Source organism: Sinocyclocheilus rhinocerous, unplaced genomic scaffold (genome assembly GCF_001515625.1).
Source record: "Sinocyclocheilus rhinocerous isolate Xijiao unplaced genomic scaffold, SAMN03320098_v1.1 scaffold835, whole genome shotgun sequence".
NCBI classification, from domain to species: Eukaryota; Metazoa; Chordata; class Actinopteri; order Cypriniformes; family Cyprinidae; genus Sinocyclocheilus; species Sinocyclocheilus rhinocerous.
Window position 1 is genome coordinate 1191680 of NW_015647431.1, and position 19925 is coordinate 1211604.

Here is a 19925-nt window from a genome sequence, read left to right on the forward strand (position 1 = left end):
GTTAATTTTAGTTTGTATATGCTGTCAATTATAGTTCTTAGAAAGAAAATCAGAATCGGCAAAAATTGGCAAAAAAATCAGAAATCAGAATTGGCCAAGAAAATTGCAATTGGTGCATCTCTACTAACCAGCGTTAACTAGCAACAAACCAGTAATACTTAACCCTAAACCAGAATGAACCAGTTACAGATTAGCACTTAACCAGCATAAACCAGCCACCAAACTTCTAAAACAGCAAAATCATATTAGTTGACCAGCTTAACCAGCAAGAACCTTTTGCTTCACGTATTTAACCAGAAAGTTAACAAGCTTGACTAGCACTAACCAGCCACAACTAGCACCAAACCAGTACTACTTAAAGGGTTAGTTCACCCAAAGTAAGGACCTTGAACACTGGACCTTGAACGCGGTAGTTACCTTGCTGACTATGGGAGGGTCAGAGAGCCCCCATATTTAATCAAAAATATCTTAAATTGTGTTCCGAAGATGAACGAAGGTCTTACGGGTTTGGAACAACACGAGGGTGAGTAATTAATGACAGAATTTTTATTTTTGGGTGAACTAACCCTTTAACTCTAAACCAGAATGGACCAGTTACAGATTAGCACTAACCAACATAAACCAGCCACCAAACTTCTAAATCAGCAAAATTACAGCAAGAACCAGCTAGAACCCTCTACTTTACTGATTTAGCCACAAAGTCAACCAGCTTGACCAGCACTAAATAGCCATAACTAACACCAAACTAGTAGGCCTACTACTTAACCCTAAACTAGATTGAACCAGCTCATGATTAGCACTAGCTAGCATAACCCAGCCCCCAAGCACCAAAATCACATTACCTAAACAGCTTAACTAGTAAAAATCCTCTGCTTTACTGATTTAACCAGAAAGTCAAAAAGCCTGGCGAGGAAGACCATGCTGTTTTGCTAATGGACAGCATCTTTGCTCATTTTCCAGCTTGACCAGCCATAACAAGCACCAAACTAGTTCTACTCAACTCTAACTTAGAATGAACCAGCTCCAGATTAGCACTAGCCATCATAAACCAGTCACCAAACTTATAAATCAGCAAAATCACATTAACTGACCAGTTAAACCAGCAAGAATCCTTTGCTTACTGATTTAACCAGAAAGTCAACCAGCTTGATGGAGAAGACCATGCTGTTTTACTGTTGGACAGCATGACTTTGCTAATCCTCCATACTGACCAGCATTAACCAGCCATAACTAGTACCAAACCAGCAAAATCACAATAGCTTACCAACATAACCAGCAAGAACCTGTTGATTTACTAGCTTAATCATCAAAGCATTTTAGCCAACCTTGATGGTTTACCAGGTTTTGCTGGTGAACAACATGGCTAAGCTGGTTAGCACCAGTTAGACAAGCATCAGACCAGTACTAACCTGCACTAAACCAGCCCCAACTAGTGCCAAAACAATACTAACCACATTTCTAAACCAAAACTACGCAGCATAAATCAGCCTGGACCTGAATGGAAATTCAAAAAATATTAAAAGAAAATATGAAACAAACAAAAATATATAAATAGAATAGAATAGAATAGAATATGAAACTAAAATACACACAGAGTGACCAACTAATTTGTCATGCATCTCCATTCATTGGACATTGGAGTTTGCATTGGACACACAAATGTAAATCACAAAGAGGAATACTACTAAAACAAGAGTTGTACAGTATGATAGCATTCAGCGTCGAGGTAGTCTGGTGTTAATTAGTCTTGGCTCCACCCCTCACGGGTGTGTTCCCTCTCGAGGGGTTCACTATGAATATGTCATGTCTGAACAGATGCCAGTACAATAAGTCATGCTAGAGCACTGGATGAAGAAACACAAAACAGATTTAGCCAACATGATCTCACCGTGAAATACATGACTTATGCTGTAATCATCTCAATTCAGCACACATTTTTAGACACTTTATTCGTTCCACTCGCCATTTCTCTCACTGATTTGACTTAATTCTTCACAATCATTCTTTATAAACACAAGCAGTATGCTGGATATGTGCCATATTCTTCTCTGCAGGCACTGAATGTGGGTGTTTGTGATAGAAAGCCGGATTGAAATAGATGGGGAAATGAGGTAAAACTTTTGGAAAGCTAACTCAAACTAAATTATAAATAAAAAGATTATTTCTGTCAAATATAAAGTCTGGGTGTTTGAGCACGCAGTATTTCAAGGACAATAGTACAGAGGTCTTTTGCTATGTATTTTGGGTTATTTTATGTGCACCTCACAGTGCTGTCGGTTCCTTTCTGAGCTCCTGTGGTCAATCTGATGGCTGCAATCACAAGATGTCCACAAGACAGCATAGCATCAGGAGACCAGCTGATTTAGTCCATCTTCTTTTTGAGGAACTCATGATGAGGACCCATATGCAAGATGAAAAAAAGAGATCTTTCACTCAAACTCAAACTTGCGTTGTGAGATTAAATGGAGAGCAAATGAAGACTTTTGCCGAAGTTTCTTGCAGATGTGTCTCCTGAAAAAAGACCTCAGTAATCGTGCATGTCACAACTAGAAGTGCCAAAGAGATCAATAAAGTCAGAGATCTCTACATGCATTAATGCATTAACATTTTGCATCATGCTATAAGAAATCATTCTCTAATTAGTTTTTTTTTTGTCTTATTTTCTAGTAAAAATGTCTAAACATCCATAAAACAAGAACATTTTACTTGCAAAATCCGTTGCATAAAACTGGGATTCACGAATGAGGGAACTGCAGGGGTTTGTGAGCTATAATTTAATAATAAATTAAATCATCAAAATGGAAAATAAGAAAAGAAAATTAAAGGGGTCATATGATGCGATTTCAAGTTTTCCTTTCTCTTTGGAGTGTTACAAGCTGATTGTGCATAGATAAGATCCCTGAAGTTGCAAAGACTAAAGTCTCAAAACCAAAGAGATATTCTTTATCAAAGTTAAGAACTCTGCCACGCCCCCCTAAAACGGCTCATTCTAACACGCCCCCACATATCTACCCCACTATGTGGAAATATTTGCATAATCCCGCCGCAAATGTGCACGCAAAGAAAGAAGGCATGGTGTCAGTAACCGCAGTTAGTGTTGAAGCAGGATCAGCTGGCCAATCAGAGCAGACTGCGCTTATCGGAAGGAGGGACTTTGTAGAAAACGAAGCGTTTGAGAGAGGCGGGGCATAGAGGACCTACAATAATGTACCGTATTTGAAAAATAATGTGTTTTTTGAACATTAAAGCATGTCAACATATTCTGTTACACCAAATACACAAAATAATGATCTTTAAAAAAGCATCATATGACCCCTTTAAAAATGAAAATAAAATACATCACATACTTTATATTAATGCTTGATATATTTTATTTGTTTGCCTGACCATTAACCAACATCATATAACTGTGAAAAAACTATTTTTGTTGTCAAATTTTTAAAAATATTAACTTAAAATCTCAGATATGAGATTTCAAATAAATATTTGAGATAAAATGTGTTTGGCCGGCAAAAAAGTTTGAGAATCACTGGCATAAACTATAGATTTATATACTTTTATTATGTTTCTTACTAAATTTGATAAATCCAACAAAAAAAGTAGTTGCTTAAATATATTATTTTGACAAGACCGAAATACAGATTTTGCGGTGCATTTATTTTATAGCTCTATAATCATACTGTACGTCAATGATTGTCTTATATGCACCTACTTTTAGTTCCCCTAAGGAGAAACATCACAAATAAAGTTAAGCCTAATACGTAAATAAAACACAACTGTGAACTCCCTTAAGTCTCCTGAGCTGTGACAGAGCAACTGCTGAGCAATAAAATCCTCCTCTGGAGAACAAGCAAAACATAAACAGAAGGAGAGAGTGAATGATTTTGAGAATTCCTCAAGCCTCAGGTGGGATTCAGTCAGGTTTGAGTGCTCTGCCAGAGCGGAAAAACTCACCTGAGATATTCACACAGTAACAACACAGCCTACCATTCCTCAGAGATGGACAGAAAAAGACAGAGGAGAGAGGATAAAGATAAGAGAAAATAACATGAATGAAGATTCCCCCACTGGAGAAAAAGTAGTAAGTGATCTCTTCACAAAAGCATTAAAGGGGTGGTTCACTGGGTTTTTTCTAGGCTTGATTGAGTTTATGGGGTGCAGTCTAACATGTGTTAATGCTTCGTTTTTTAAAAAACGCATTATTTTTCACATAATTTACCTTTATTCCACACCTCTCTGTCCCTTCTCTGAGAAACGGGCTGATCATTTCCTTCTTTTATGAAGCCCCTCCCTCAGAAATAGGCGATGGGCTCTGATTGGTTAGCTAGCCCAGTGTGTTATGATTGGCTAAACCACCTCTAGCGCGTGTCTAATTTAGTGTTATTTGTAAATGCTACTGCTTATGTTAGCTTTTACTATACAGTTTTATCCTGATTAAAGCTTTAATACAGTACGGCAACTGCACGCGCGTCCATGTTTAACGCTTCTCATAGCTATGTGAAAATAAGTGTATAATTGGAACAGTTCATTGCACACTAACTAACGTTAAAAAAAGTGAAATCGCAATCAACCACCCCTTTAATAAAGCAAATTAAATCCAAACAGAAAGAAAGAGAAATAGCCAGAGAGAGGGCCAGGAAAAAAATAACAATTAACTTAAAGGTCCCCTGAAATGCTTAGAAACACGCAGCGTTACTCTACGTATTGACGTAATTTTAACTGAAACAGGAAGACAGGGAGGGACATATCAAGCAGCCCCGCCCCTTTTTAAAATAGCCAATAGCGTTCGTTTATATCAGACGAACTGCAAGCTTTGAATGCTTATATCTTCTAAATGCGAATTTTGTCACCGTTTTGGAGCACACTGCCTTATAGATAACCTTAAGACTAATATACTGATACTAACACCCAAAAAACTTTAATTTTGATTTCATGGGGACTTTAATAAACATAATTTAATCTACATAGTGCATATATAGTTCATATTTTCCACTCGGCTGTAGCTCCCAAGTTCCATTTGCACTTCCAGATATTCAAAATATTGAAAAAAATATATATATATTTTTTGTAAAAATTAAAAAAATAATAATAATAATTAATTTTTGGAATTTTTTCATCCATCCAAATTGACATTCAATCAACAGATTAATCTCTTATCAAAATAGTCAAAATCGTAATATCGATTTCTCAATTTTAATTTATTCTCATCTAGTAGCATGCCTCCCATCCAATAAATCGCAATAAGCTTTGTGTTTTGTTACTTCTGATATAAAACAAAGTCTCAGCTTTCAAATTCTTTTATGAAATTTAAATTTTGATTGATATGTCATGGAATGTTTTATTTACCTCAGAAAAGCCATTCAGTGTCCATAAACTTTATAGTTAGCTAGATCAATGAACTCTAGAGAGGAACATTTTGCTAAATATATGCACTATATATTGATTATATTTTTACTTAAATTGTACTTCAATATGTGCTTCAACTGTACTTAATGTATGTTTGAATAAACCCATCATGAAAACAAGTTTTTATGACAGCCACTGTTTAAATGTTTATATTTCAAAAAACTAATTGGAGTAGAAACATACTTATATCATTGAAAGTTATTATTATAAAGTTATTTTATAAAAATTGCATTGTGCAATTTAATTGTTTGTATACAAATTTATTTATTTTTAACAGGGTTCACTAGTTTACAGCATAAGTTGAGAGATTTTTTTTTCCTTGAGGAAAACTGACATGCACTCTTCTTAATGTACAAATAAATCGATTTTGAATTGAGTAAATTGAGAAATTAATCAAAACAAATCAATCATTAGTTGTAGCCCTCACCAATGTTCCTGCATGACTTACAGCAACTAAGTGACAGAGTGAAATGTCAGTCCTGAAACCAGATGGCTGATGGGAGAAAAGAGCACAAGGCCCAGCCTGACCTGTCGGACACAAACACGACGGCAATTACCCGCACGCATAGATCATATCCCACATCTCAGGAGGAAGTCAGCGGCCCCTTCAAGGGTCCGTCCAAACACAGGAGACTAATAGCTCTGCTGTTCTGACATTTTCTTAACCTTTAAAGCCATCAGCAAGAGCGCCATTCATCTTCCTTTGCAATGCTCCAAAAACAGACAAAACAGTGGGACGCCCCAGCAGAAAGAGTTATGCTAAACCAATTTCAGTAGGATTGAGACAAATGCAGACTAGGAAGGTGAACGTGCGGTGAAGAGAAAGCACAAGAACGCTGGGTGTGCAGATACTACTCATTCAGAGCGATTTGCGGTACACTAATATTAGGGACCGTCCCCCTCCTGGGACAAAGCGAGGTTAAGTGCCTCAATCAAGAGCACTCTGATGATTGGAGATCTCAGAAACTCTACAGTGCATGGATCACACGACCTGGGATCGAACTTACGACTTTTGGGACCAGCTATTTGGACGTCATGAATGCAGCGCTGTTTCTCCTCCCTTGTGAAAACAGATGCAGAGTTTTCCTGCCCTCGCTCATGAAATCACTTACACTAAACTTACTGTTCCTATGCACGTAGGAAACTTTATGTCACATTTGGAAGGGGGAAACAAATGGCCCCGTCCACGACTTTTTGACAGGTCACTACCTGGAAGTATGATTCACATCTTATTTAAAGGGGTCATATGATGCAATTTAATTTTTTCCTTTCTCTTTGGAGTGTTACAAGCTCTTGGTGCATAAAGAAGATCTGTAAATTTGCAAAGACTAAAGTCTCAAATCCAAAGAGATATTCTTTATAAAAGTTAAGAGTCAGCCACGCCTACCTAAAACGGCTCGTTCGAACACACCCCCACATATCTACCTTACTATGTGGGATTCACCCAAAGTGAAAATGCTGTCATCGTTTACTCACCCTCATGTCGTCCAAGGTCCATATGACTTTCAATGAATGCTAAAGGAGATGCTCCGAAGAACATCCATGCAATGAAAGCACACCGTGATCTGTCAAGCCCCACAAAGGACAAAAAACACCATAGAAGTATCACAAAAGTAGTTCAAATTTGACTTGAGCACGATATTTCACGTCTTCTGAAATAGATTTGTAATAAAATAGACTGAACTGTAAATTTTTTACGTGGACAAAATATGCAAGATTTGACATATAATAGATGTAAAATAGCAGCTTGGACAGTCCATAAAACATCTCCTGCTGTCAGGGTTATTATTAATAACTAACACTATATAAAAACGTTATGAAAAAAAAACATTGACTGAAATTTCTCATTTTAGTTTGAATTGATGTACTAAAATAATTGAAACTAAAACTGAAATAAATTATAAAATATATAATAAACAGTATATAACAAATATTATATATATATATACAGTGGGTACGGAAAGTATTCAGACCCCCTTAAATTTTTCACTCTTTGTTATATTGCAGCCATTTGCTAAAATCATTTAAGTAAATTTTTTTTCCTCATTAATCGGCTTTTAAAAACTTACTTCATGTAGGTTATATCGTCTAAAACCAAAACAATGCAACAATGCCCATTTTACTTACTCGGACCATGTGTTATTTGTTCAGTGAAATTATCAATGTGGTCTGGTGAAAGACGGGACTTATTGAATATGATTACGCATCGCTCCAGTAGAGTTATTCTAAGACAATTTGACATTACACAGTTTACACAAAACTTTTCCGTTTAAAATAATTCAAACATACAACAAAATTATTAAAAAGAACCTAACTAAAATTAAACAAAAATAAAATGTTTTATTAAAATATTTTTTTTTACATTTTATTAAAAATATAACAACTTCAAAATATTACTAAAAACTGTATTAGTACCTCTGAAACTAAAATAACACTGCCTTTTGTGTTCCACAAGAAGAAAGTCAATATTATGAGGCCAGAATGTTCATTTTAAGGTATTCATGTAAAACGGTGAACATTCTCATACAGCATGTTCATTGAGTAAGAAATCCTTTGTTAGAATCACCTTGACTTATTTTACATTGCTAGAAAACTTCATACATTGCTAGAAAACTTGGCCATTAATAATTACCCATAATGCTCCAAAACATATAAATTTAATCAAATATATTATAAATAGAAAAAAATTATATCTTCTCATTTATACCTTCTCACTTCTAAACAAGTGCTAGCATGTAGCAGTGTTATTTTAGTATTGAGATATTATTTGATTTTATTAATATTTTTAATTTTATTTTTCATTCTGTTTTCATTTTAATTTTAGTAAAAGTTTGTCATTTTTATTAGTTTTTTTAATATGTTATAGTTATATGTGTGTGTGTGTATATATATATATATATATATATATATATATAATTTTTTTATTCGTTATTTCAGTTTTAGCTTTTGTTGTTTTAGTACTTTAAGTTACACTAAATGAAAATAAGAAATGTCTTGGCAACTAGCTGAAATAAAATAAGTTCTTTATATTTTATATCAGTTAATACTAATTTCAAGTAGCCAAAATGTAACTTTAAACTCTTTAAAGCAGCTTTAAAAACAAATGTTTAACTTTACAGAAAACGTATATAATTTATACTTAAAGATTTACATACATGCATTTGAAAAGTGCAAACAGCAAGCTGGTACCCCCAAATTGAATATGCTTATTTAAGTTTCCATTAGTAGAGGTTTGTCAAGCACTGGAGTAAAAACCGCTGCACTAATCTGATGGATGGACAGATAGGAAAAAAGCAAGCTATCGTGCCTTACAAAAACACTCTCCTCTTAAAAAAGACCTGCTTGTTTGACTAACCCAGTCTGAAGGTGCACAGACCCCCCTTAAAACACAACACACCCCACCGCGGCCAGAGGCATCAATGACTCTCTTGTGCCTGACAGAGCACGTCACTGTGCGGCCGGGCCTTGAGAACAGCAATATTTGCTTTAATATTTCAAACATTTAGCTTGACCCATTTCACACAAGCTTGGCTGTGTTGTCCTCCAGCCCTTCGGGGTCTCGCTGCAGAGCTTCTGTGCTTTACTACAATCAGCTTCCACACACGGCCCCTAACGCAGCTCCTCCAGCCCAGTTCATCCATTCACCATCCCAGCGTGAAACAGCCGATATGAAAAACCAGCAGTTCCTCATCACAGGTGTGAGTCTCCACTGAGTTTTCCCCCCATCTATCTTTTCTCCACTTCCTGACCACAAGCAACACAGGCTGAAGTGAAGAACAGTGGTGCTATGTTTAGGATGACATGTTTTCGGTCTAACCTGAGGTTTAGTGCTCCACTAGTGGTTTAGATGACTGTAAAAGGGTGCTGAGTTTAAGCTGAGGTTTCTGGTTGGAAGGAAGACGGGCAGGTGAGGAGGAAACACTAGCGAGAGAGGGCAGATTAGACTCTATGTATTCATTCTACATTACTATTTTCCATATTTTATAACGATAAAGTCATCAAAACCTGTCTGATTAGGAGTTGATAAAATTAAATTACAAATTAAATTAAAAAACTAAACGTCATCAAAACAAAACATTCATTAACAACACATTGTTCAACTACTATTAAATTAACCCTGTAAAGCCTGACACATTAAATAAAAATCAGCAGAAGAAAATAATGTAGATTACTTACATAAAATGCATATCTTTTTTATATGTTTGCATTAAAACATATATATTTCCATTCTATGTGCATTATAAAATGCATATATTTGCATATTTTAGAAACTACAGAGCTATATATTTATGTATGTATATGTATATATATATATATATATATATATATATATATACACTGTATATACTGTAGATAGATAATGCAATGCAATACAATACAATGATGATTAAGATGAATTTTAACATGTTTTTTCAAAAAAGAAAAATACATGGATAATCAAGTAAACATAAGCTGCTTCAGTCCAGTAAGTGTTCATCTTGAAATATTACTGACAATATAAAAGTTATTCTTATGTTTACTTTGTGAATATTTAATGCACTCATTTATCCTTTCCACATTTTTAGAGCTCGACAGCAGGAGGAAACACTAGCGAGAGAGGGCAGATTAGACTCTATGTATTCATTCTACATTACTATTTTCCATATTTTATAACGATAAAGTCATCAAAATCTGTCTGATTAGGAGTTGATAAAATAAAATTACAAATAAAATTAAAAAACTAAACGTCATCAAAACAAAACATTCATTAACAACACATTGTTCAACTACTATTAAATTAACCCTGTAAAGCCTGACACATTAAATAAAAATCAGCAGAAGAAAATAATGTAGATTACTTACATAAAATGCATATCTTTTTTATATGTTTGCATTAAAACATATACATTTCCATTCTATGTGCATTATAAAATGCATATATTTGCATATTTTAGAAACTACAGAGCTATATATTTATGTATGTATATGTATATATATATATATATATATATATATATATACACACAGAATATTATAAATACAAAACACAGATCAGATCAAGTTGTTTACATGGATAATCAAGTAAACATAAGCTGCTTCAGTCCAGTAAGTGTTCATCTTGAAATATTACTGACAATATAAAAGTTATTCTTATGTTTACTTTGTGAATATTTAATGCACTCATTTATCCTTTCCACATTTTTAGAGCTCGACAGCCAATAAAAAGTCTTGCATTTTAAATCAAATCTTCCCAAACGCATTTTGTCTTGTTCTAGGCAGACACTGTCACTTGTTTTAAGCATAAATCTCACTAAAAGGTGGAATTACTGCAATTATTTCCATTGTAATCAACAAAAAATGCCATTTCTAGGAGAAGCAGGGTCTAATTTGGCTCTATTTTCACTGACTTGATTAACCTGACCTCAAAGCAGCAGTGAACTTGACCTTTAGCAGCTTCACTTAAACCCAATCATGCACTAACTACTTAACATTAACTATAAAAAATACCTTCTAATGTTACACACACACGCAACTGTTCAATGCAGAGAGAATTCTATTCAAACTCACAAATGTGGTCCAAATTCATCCACTAAAAAAAACTAAATTTTATTCATTCATATTCATTTTATTTTCGTAAACAACTTTCTATAGTGTCACAATTTATATTTGTCTACAAAACTGATTTCAAGAATGGAAGCATACGTTTTTAAATCAAAATGTCTTTAAGATCAAGAAAAACACAAATTCAGTCAGGTCTGTCCAAATGTAAGTGCGCTCCAGCTGTACTCAAATTTCTTGATAATTGCACATCTAGCTGAACAATTTAATGAATAATACGTTCTGATTGCCCTGATCACATCTTTTATTCTATTTTGAGTCCATGCATAATCTCTATTATATTATTTACCAGGGCATTCATGCATATGCATATGAAGGAGGCATATTAATTACCTATATAAGCTTTAATGTATAGTAAAACAACATTGAAAAAATGATCATGTCCACAGCAAAAATTATATTGCCTTTTTATTTGAGTAAAATGTTCTTATTTTCCTTAAAGTAAGACAAATTCACTACAATTTTAAAATGTATTAAAACATCTTTTAAGAGAATGTACCTTGATTACTTTATAAAAAATGTTTCTTGAGTGATATTTCAGCTATTCTCCATACAATAAAAGGGAAATGTTACCAGGACTGTCATGCTCCAACCATGGCAAAAAAAAGAAAGAAGCCAAGACAGTATCATAAAAGACTATATTCCTGTATAAGTCTTCAGAAGCCTTTCTATAGCTCTGTGTGAGGAAAAGACAGAAAATTGAGCTGTTTCTGAGTAGAAATTAGCATATAGCCCCAAAAGCCCCAAACGTACGTGTGGAAAATATCACCAACCCGATGTTTCCCTGTGCTTCTGATAAAACAGCTTCCCCAGACATGCTCTTTGGGAACCCTGAGCAAAGCTTTCAAACACTTGAGTCTTTATCAGACATTTTTCATTAATGCCTGGAGAACTTCACATTTATCAAATGTATGACTGTAGGACACATGAAAGATGCTGAAACTTCACGCTACGAGAGATGAGCACAGCACTGCAGGCCCATGTATCTTCAAAATGACATATTTAGTCAGAATTAAAACATGAAGACATATGTTACACCATTTCTTGATGCATGTGGCATGTTTCTAAAAAAACTAGACACTCTCATTATAATCAACATATTCTACATTATCTACACTGCATGCTCTCGATGTGATGATATCCCCGATCAGAATTTCTATTTTTGAAGTCTATTTTTTCCCCCATTAATCTGAAATAAAACAATTTTAGTTCCAAATTTGACATCCAACTGTTACACCAGAGAAATATTGTAATGTTTTTGGTCTCTGGAATTTTCATTTAAACATCATTCACAATTATTTAAAGACTGCAATCTGATTCATTTCTGAGTGAAACATGATATCACCTGAGCGAGATAAAGACATTACAAACCAATTTTTACAACTTTTTTTTCTTCAGAATAATTACCAATGATTACTTCTCAACATGATCAGGAAAGTGCATAAAAAGATACAGTAAATGTAGTTTTTAATCTGAATTGCAATCAATTTTAACATACATTACCATCACCTACCAAAAGTATTTTCAAGAAGATTTTTTTTAAAGAAGAGATTTTTTCATCAAGGATGCAATAAATTGATTAAATGTGACAGTAAAGACATTTAGAATGTTATAAAATATTTCCATTTCTAATAAATGCCGTTCTTTTGAACTTTCTATTCATCAGAAGATCTTGAAACAAAAGTGTATCTCGGTTTCCGCAAAAGTATGAAAGTTTTCAACTTTGATAATCAGAAATGTTTCCTGAATATCAAATCAGCATATTATTATGATTTCTGAAGGATCATGTGACACTGAAGACTGGAGTAATGACGCTGAAAACTCAGCTTTGATCACAGGAATAAATTACTTTTTAAAATATATTAAAATAGAAAACAGTTCTTTTAAAATGTAATAATATTTTAGAATATTACTGTTTTTACATGTATAATTGATCAAATAAATGGAGCCTTGGTGAGCAGAAGACACTTCTTTCAAAATTCTTACTGACCCCAAACTTTTGAACTGTAGTGTAAAATGTTAACAAATATATAAGAGCAAACATCCACTTCAAGGAAAGACTCCAAGCTTTTCCTTCAGTAAAAGTCTTGTGTCATAAAATAAGGGTGTCTAGGACAGCTAATGGACCAGGGGCTGTTGAATGATGATTTAAATCAAGACACTGAGTTCGAATGGCTCTCTGAAAGAACCTTGAGGGTTACAAACACTTTTCCACCGTGTCCTCGTCCAACTCTGCAAGGTTTGCGTTTCTCAAATTGCACACTGTCTCCACTCTAGTGACTTACCAATGCTAGATATGAGAGAAACAGAGAGCGAGGGCTGACAGAATGGGGTTGAAGGGTCATGTCGAGGAGACTAATTGAGCCGACAGAGGGAAGTCACTACTTTGGTACCACATTTCAATGGTGACCTGTCAGAATCGCTGAGACTCTACAGGGGCCATAGAGTCACTTTCTGACAGCACCAAATCTTTTTGGGTAAACTTTTACATTTAATGGTTCTTATAGACAAAAACTTAGTTTCATGAGTTGTTCTGTTAAAGGAACAGTTCACCCAAAAATGAAAATTTGCTGAAAATGTACTCACCCTCAGGCCATCCAAGATTTAGATGAGTTTGTTTCCTCATCAGAAAAGATTTGGAGAAATGTAGCATTCCATCACTTGCTCACCAATGGATCCTCTGCAGTGAATGGGTGCCGTCAGAATAAGAGTCCAAACAGCCGATAAAAACAGTAATCCACAAGTAATTTTACAATTTTAAACAACACTTCAAACAGTTACTAATCCTTTATCTATAATTCTCCAGTGAAAAAGTCATCTGGTCTGAATCAGGAGAGAAATATGCACAGATCAAGCACCATTTACAAATTACACGACAGACCAAAACAGCTCTAAACAAATATGTGGGTGGATTTTGATGTGAGAGACAACAGGGGATGGACTATTTCACTGGAGGAACTGAAGTGTTATTATGGATTATGGACTCATATTCTGGCCAAAAGCGACTGTTTTAAGTTAAAACGGCTTCATGATAGATTTGTTTCTTACAAACACACAGCTTTTCACTTCACAAGATGTTAACTGATGGACTGTAGCGGTGTGGATTACTTGTAGATTACTGTGATGTTTTTATCAGCTGTTTGGACTCTTATGACGGCACCCATTCACTGCAGAGGATCCACTGGTGAGCGAGTGATATAATGCTAAATTTCTAGAATGCTAAATTAAAAGAAAAATAAAATGCTAAATTAAAAATCTGTTCTGACGAACAAACAAACTCATCTACATCTTGAATGAGTAAACTTGAGGTAAGTAAAGTTAAATTTTTGGGTGAACTATTGCTTAGTACTAGCAACTACCTAAAATTTTCCAACAACCACCAAGAAGTGCACTAGCAGCTTACGATTACACAATACTAATTTTACTACCTATTTTACTTCCATTATATTGAATCAGGATATTCAATGAGAAAAATGTATAGGAATTTTTTCCATCAGAAATTTATTGGAATATATGCATTGATAAATCATTCACAAAAAGACCAGGAACATGTCTTAAGAAAGTAAATGGGGTTATATAAATGTAAACATACATTTAAATACTTTTGATTATAATTAATAAGTATAACTTAATTGCATACATTCAATAAATTTAGTAAATGCATGTTTACCTACATTTCTAAAGATATTTTAAGCGGGTGAATTTAGGTTTGTTGTCATCGTTTCGACAGCATGACTATTGGGTCTGTTCTTTTCATTTACCCCAACATGAAATATTAATGATTTTGTTCTTGCTGCAGCAATAATTCATGCAACAGACTTTTAAAATGCACCTCTAAATGTTTAATAACTGCTGAAACGGTGCTCGTGGACGTTGGGGAATATGGTAACTGGGGTATTTCTTTATCCAGTAACCCCTGTACTAACCCAGATTATACAGCAGATTAGTGCTGATGAGATGCAGACATATTCCTTTTAAACCACGACTGCTGATTAGCATATGGAAAGAATCGTCTAAGTTTGACATACACTTGAAGAGATCATGTGTTTTGTTCATCTGAATATTACTTATTCAGAAATCAAAATAGAAAATAGGAATCACAAATCTCTTTATTGCACCAGTTGTTTCTCCTGCACACCAATGAGATTAAATGAGAAAAAAGGAGTTTTCCTGGTCTCCTGTTTCTACTGTCTGAGAAAAAGACCCCAGTAATATCACACGCGTCTCCATTAGCGTTTCAAAAGAGATCTCAACAATGTCTCAACTACGCTCAAATCCAACAGTCTGCAATCAAAAGTCATCTCATTATGACAATATCAATTATAACTCATTTAATTATAACGTTCTCATCTAAATTTCCAAAACCAAATGATAAGCTATTAAACACATTGATTGCTCTATACTCTTACTGCATGTCAACATTTATCTCATTTGTGTCTTTTATGCTACACGAGTCCTAAAAATTTACTTTTTAGCAAATATAGGCCTTTATATTTCAAATTTACAGTCTTGCTCTTCTGGGAAAACAAACTATAAATATTGGATGGGAATATACAAATTGCACAATAAAAAAAAACTCTAGAAAATGGCTGTAATGCAAACTGAAATCTACTGGATATTTAAAAAAAATAATAATTCAAATATGCCCAGCCACAAATTCCTGTGTTAACAGTAAACACAAAAAGAAAGGAAAGCAAAATGTGCTCCTCGAGTCATTTCTGTAAGCATTCTGATGAAATGCACATTAACAAATAACTTCAGGAGGAGCTGAAGAGAGCCAGCGGAGAAATCACATGCAGAGGTAATTATGACAAGGTCAGAGGTTGTGCTGTTATTAATGAAAATAGGAGAAAATACAGTTTCATCTAACGGTTTCTGTGAAGTGCTGAACCTCTGCATTACCTAAACTCTTGACTGAAACTGTCTGTTCATGTCTAGACATACTGATGGGGCTACAGTTTCAGGGTGCAAATCACACCATCCACTGCATGGAGAATTAGCATGAACAAAAACCATCCAAAAACCAAACTAAACAAAACAAAGGCAGACAATGTTTTAATCATAACAGGTAATATTAATCATCTACCGCAAAGCTCAGAATTATAATAATTGTAGACTCACTATCGCCCTCTACTGGCCTGCGCTTACATTACTATTTACACCACAACAATTACATTTCCAATCAATCAGCGTCATTAATTGTAAAGTGAATAAACAGCCTTAAAACAGACATAGCCAATGGAGACCAATTTTTCAAAACCACGCAAAAATATTACACATCATGCTGAATAATCTACTGACACAACTTTCTCTCAAACTCACTTACGACCGTAAGCTACCTCAACACGCAGTTCTGCTTGTAAACATGGCCATATTTTGCACGCTTGCTGTGAGGAAACCCACAGGGATGATCTTACCTCTCCAGTCAGGTGGATCCAGCAGTAATTTCGGGGTATGGGGTGTTCAGAAGACTCTGCTGAGCTCTGTGAAGGCATCTGAGCTCTCGCCGACAGCACCGCCTCACACCGGGACGAATCCTACAACTGCTGCGACCGCCCGGCTCATGAATATTAATTAGGTCGAGATGCCATTGCTCCGTAACATGCCTATCAGGAAGGTTTGCTTATGAATATCAATGAACGTGTGCTAACGTCGCTTCGTAGCCGACTCATTAACAAACAATTAAAACTAATACATTCGCCTCTGGGACATGAAACGGTGGCACTAATCCAACACGGATCTTTACAAACAACAATTCACTGATAAATGCTTCTGATAAATTAATGCTAAATAAATCAATAATGTACCATTCAGTGATGAAAAAATAAACATGCTTTGACAAAGAATGAGCTGGTTCAAAGGCTGAGAGATCATGTGAGGTTGGATAATGTGGTATTTGGCAAAAGGTATTGAGGTTCAAACATTATTACAGGAAATGTGTCAACTGGAAAGCCATCAAGGCCCTTTTTACCGTCTAATCAGATGTTTTTAAAGGATTACTTGAACAAAAAAATCTGTGTGATATTCTCAAAGGCAGTAAGTGCTGCTGAGGGATATGTACAGATTGTTCATAGTTCTCATGTTATGCATGCTCTCTCTCAGACCTGCCAATCAACAGAGAAATGTCATTGATTAGAAAAATTATACATTTGAATTTGCACATAAGAATGTAAGAAATTGCAATATGACTGACCGATTTACTCTCCATGAGATCTGAGAAAATGGAAATTAGAAATCAGCAACCGTCCATCACAATAAGTACAGGCACTTATGTCAGTTTGAAATGAGAAGTGTTGAGCTGTCAGTCACATTATATGCTGCCACAGGTGTATTGAAGCTCACCATTAATGTCTAAAATCTTTGAATGATGAAGTTTACTGAAATGCCTGGAAATCACATGCTGGTATGAAAATAAACTCACTGGAGTCCTAAACGCCCTCTGAGCCTTCAGTATTAAAAACAGATCTCTATAAGAACAGTCAATCAATGGACGTTCGACAGCCAGAGCTTGTCTTTACATTATTTTAACTAATTCATCACAGATCTAAAGCTGCTTTGAAGCTCATCTTTGATATCTGATTGATTATCTCTGTTGATTTTGTGAGCTTGTATAAAACTCAGCTGTGTGTCAGCATGAGTGTGTGTGTGTGTGTGTGTTTGTGTGTGTGTGTGTGTGTGTGTGTGGACACAAAGAAACAGAAAGACAAAGACGTTCACTTCATCTATTTACACATCTAAATAAGCATCTAACATCAAAACCATGTCCAGGTCGTATTTCACCCCAAAATCAAAAGAAAGAACTATTTTTTATATAAAATATTTATATAAAGTAAGTGAAGGCTATTTTTTACAATTGAAGTTATAGTTAATCCAAAATGAACAATTTGCTGAATTTACTCACTCTAGGCTATCCAAGATGCAGATGAGTTTGTTTTTTTCATCAGAACAGATTTGGAGAAATGTAGCATCACTTGCTCACCAATGGATGCTCTGCAGTGAATGGGTGCCGTCATAAGAGTCCAAGCAGCTGATAAAAACATCACAGCAATCCACAAGTAATCCACACCACTCCAGTCCATCAGTTAACATCTTGTGAAGTGAAAAGCTTTGCGTTTGTAAGAAACAAATCCATCATTACTGTTAGACATTATATACCTTCAAACCGCTACTTCTGGCTAAAATAGTCCATAATCCTTAGTAACACTTCCTCCAGTGAAAAAGTCATCTCATATGAATCAGGAGAGAAATATGCACAGATCAAGCACCATTTACGCATTTATTACAAACATGCAGCTTTTTACCTTTTACCTTATTTGATGGATTGGAGTGGTGTGGATTATTTTGATGCGTTTATCAGTTTGGATTCTCATTCTGACGGCACTCATTCACTGCAGAGGATCCATTGATGAGCAAGTGATGGAATGCTAAATTTCTCCAAATCTGTTCTGACAAGTGATGGAATGATGCATTTCTCCAAAACAATTGCAAAACATCTCATATAAATTTGTGGGGTTGCTGTCAGGAAAATAATATGTGATCCTGAAGCACAAAAGCAGTCTTAAGTCGCTGGGGTATATTTGTAGCAATAGCCAAAAAAACATTGTATGGGTCAAAATTATCGATTTTTCTTTTATGCCAAAAATCATTAGGATATTAAGTAAAAATCATGTTCCATGAAGATATTTTGTAAATTTCATTTAAATTTCCAAATATATCAAAACTTAATTTTTGATTAGTAATGTGCATTGCTATGAACTTCACTTAGACAACTTTAAAGGCGATTTTCCTAACAAACCATACATCAATGGAAAGCTTATTCATTTAGCTTTCAGATGATGTATAAATCTCAATTAAAAAAATATTGACCCTTATGACTGGTTTTGTGGTCCAGGGTCACATACTGTATAACAAAGCAAAAAGGAAAAATCTTGATGTTAATTTTCGTGATGCATGTTTTTTTATTTTTTTATTTTGAAGTGAAACTGCACTTTCATAGTTATCTTCTCTATTGTTTCTTCCTCAGTTCAACTGATTATGTAAAATGTAATAAATGTTTTCATCTAATAACCTGATTCTGGAATATAAAAAGTAATAAGCACATGTTTACTGTTGGACAACCTTGGTTTTAATGCCATGCATTTATGCTACATGTTTACTATATGCTATATGTTTAGATGTCAAGTGGTGACCCAACACAATACCAAATCCTCAACTCATATTTAACGTTTTCTAGGTTGTATTTTCTTTTACCATGAAAGGTTTCGTTTTCAGATTTTGGGCATCATGCATCATGCCATTTGACTTCTGCCTGTTTGGACAATGTCTACCAAATGACAATGAAGTTTAATTGGGGAGTATTTTCTATCCTAACTTTGCATGATTATATGGTTAGTTATATTATTTGCATTTTGCAAGACCTGTGACCCATTTTTTGATTGTAACCCACCAGTTGAGAATCACTGATGTATAGTCAAAGGAGATCTAAGCGCTTTCACACATACAGGCACAGATATTCTGCAATAATTGCACTGGCTGAGAAACTCTGATGGATGATTATTATAGGACGTCCGTCTCTATACCTACACACAGCACTGATGCCCTTCTATTTTCAGAGTCGCAGTGATTAGCCTCTTTAATCAGAGCTGACAGCAAGAGCCAAAGAGAGATGTCGTATTGGAATACTGCATGGATGGATTGGAGCCAGAGTGTGTTTATGAGTGAGGCATGTAGGAGTGTGTGTGTGTGTGTGTGTGTGTGTGTGTGAGAGAGAGATTATGTGGGTGTGTCATTTCCAGTCACTCGTTCACTGCCAGTAGAGAAGAAAAAAGTATAATTTTCTAGAGTCATTATCATGATCATATCATGATCTCACCATCTCTCTCTCTCACACACACACACACACAAACTCTCTGTAGCTAAAG

The 19925-nt window shown here is 34.9% G+C and overlaps 1 protein-coding gene across 1 annotated transcript in view; it reads right to left on the reverse strand.

Moving 5' to 3' along the window:
- Positions 1-16518, reverse strand: part of LOC107709056 (semaphorin-5B-like) — a 66572-nt gene extending 50054 nt beyond the window's left edge. The window contains exon 1 of the mRNA XM_016513447.1: positions 16422-16518. The gene's annotated coding sequence lies outside the window, so the exon portion shown is untranslated. The remainder of the gene's footprint in view (positions 1-16421) is intronic.
- Positions 16519-19925: the final 3407 nt, after the last annotated feature.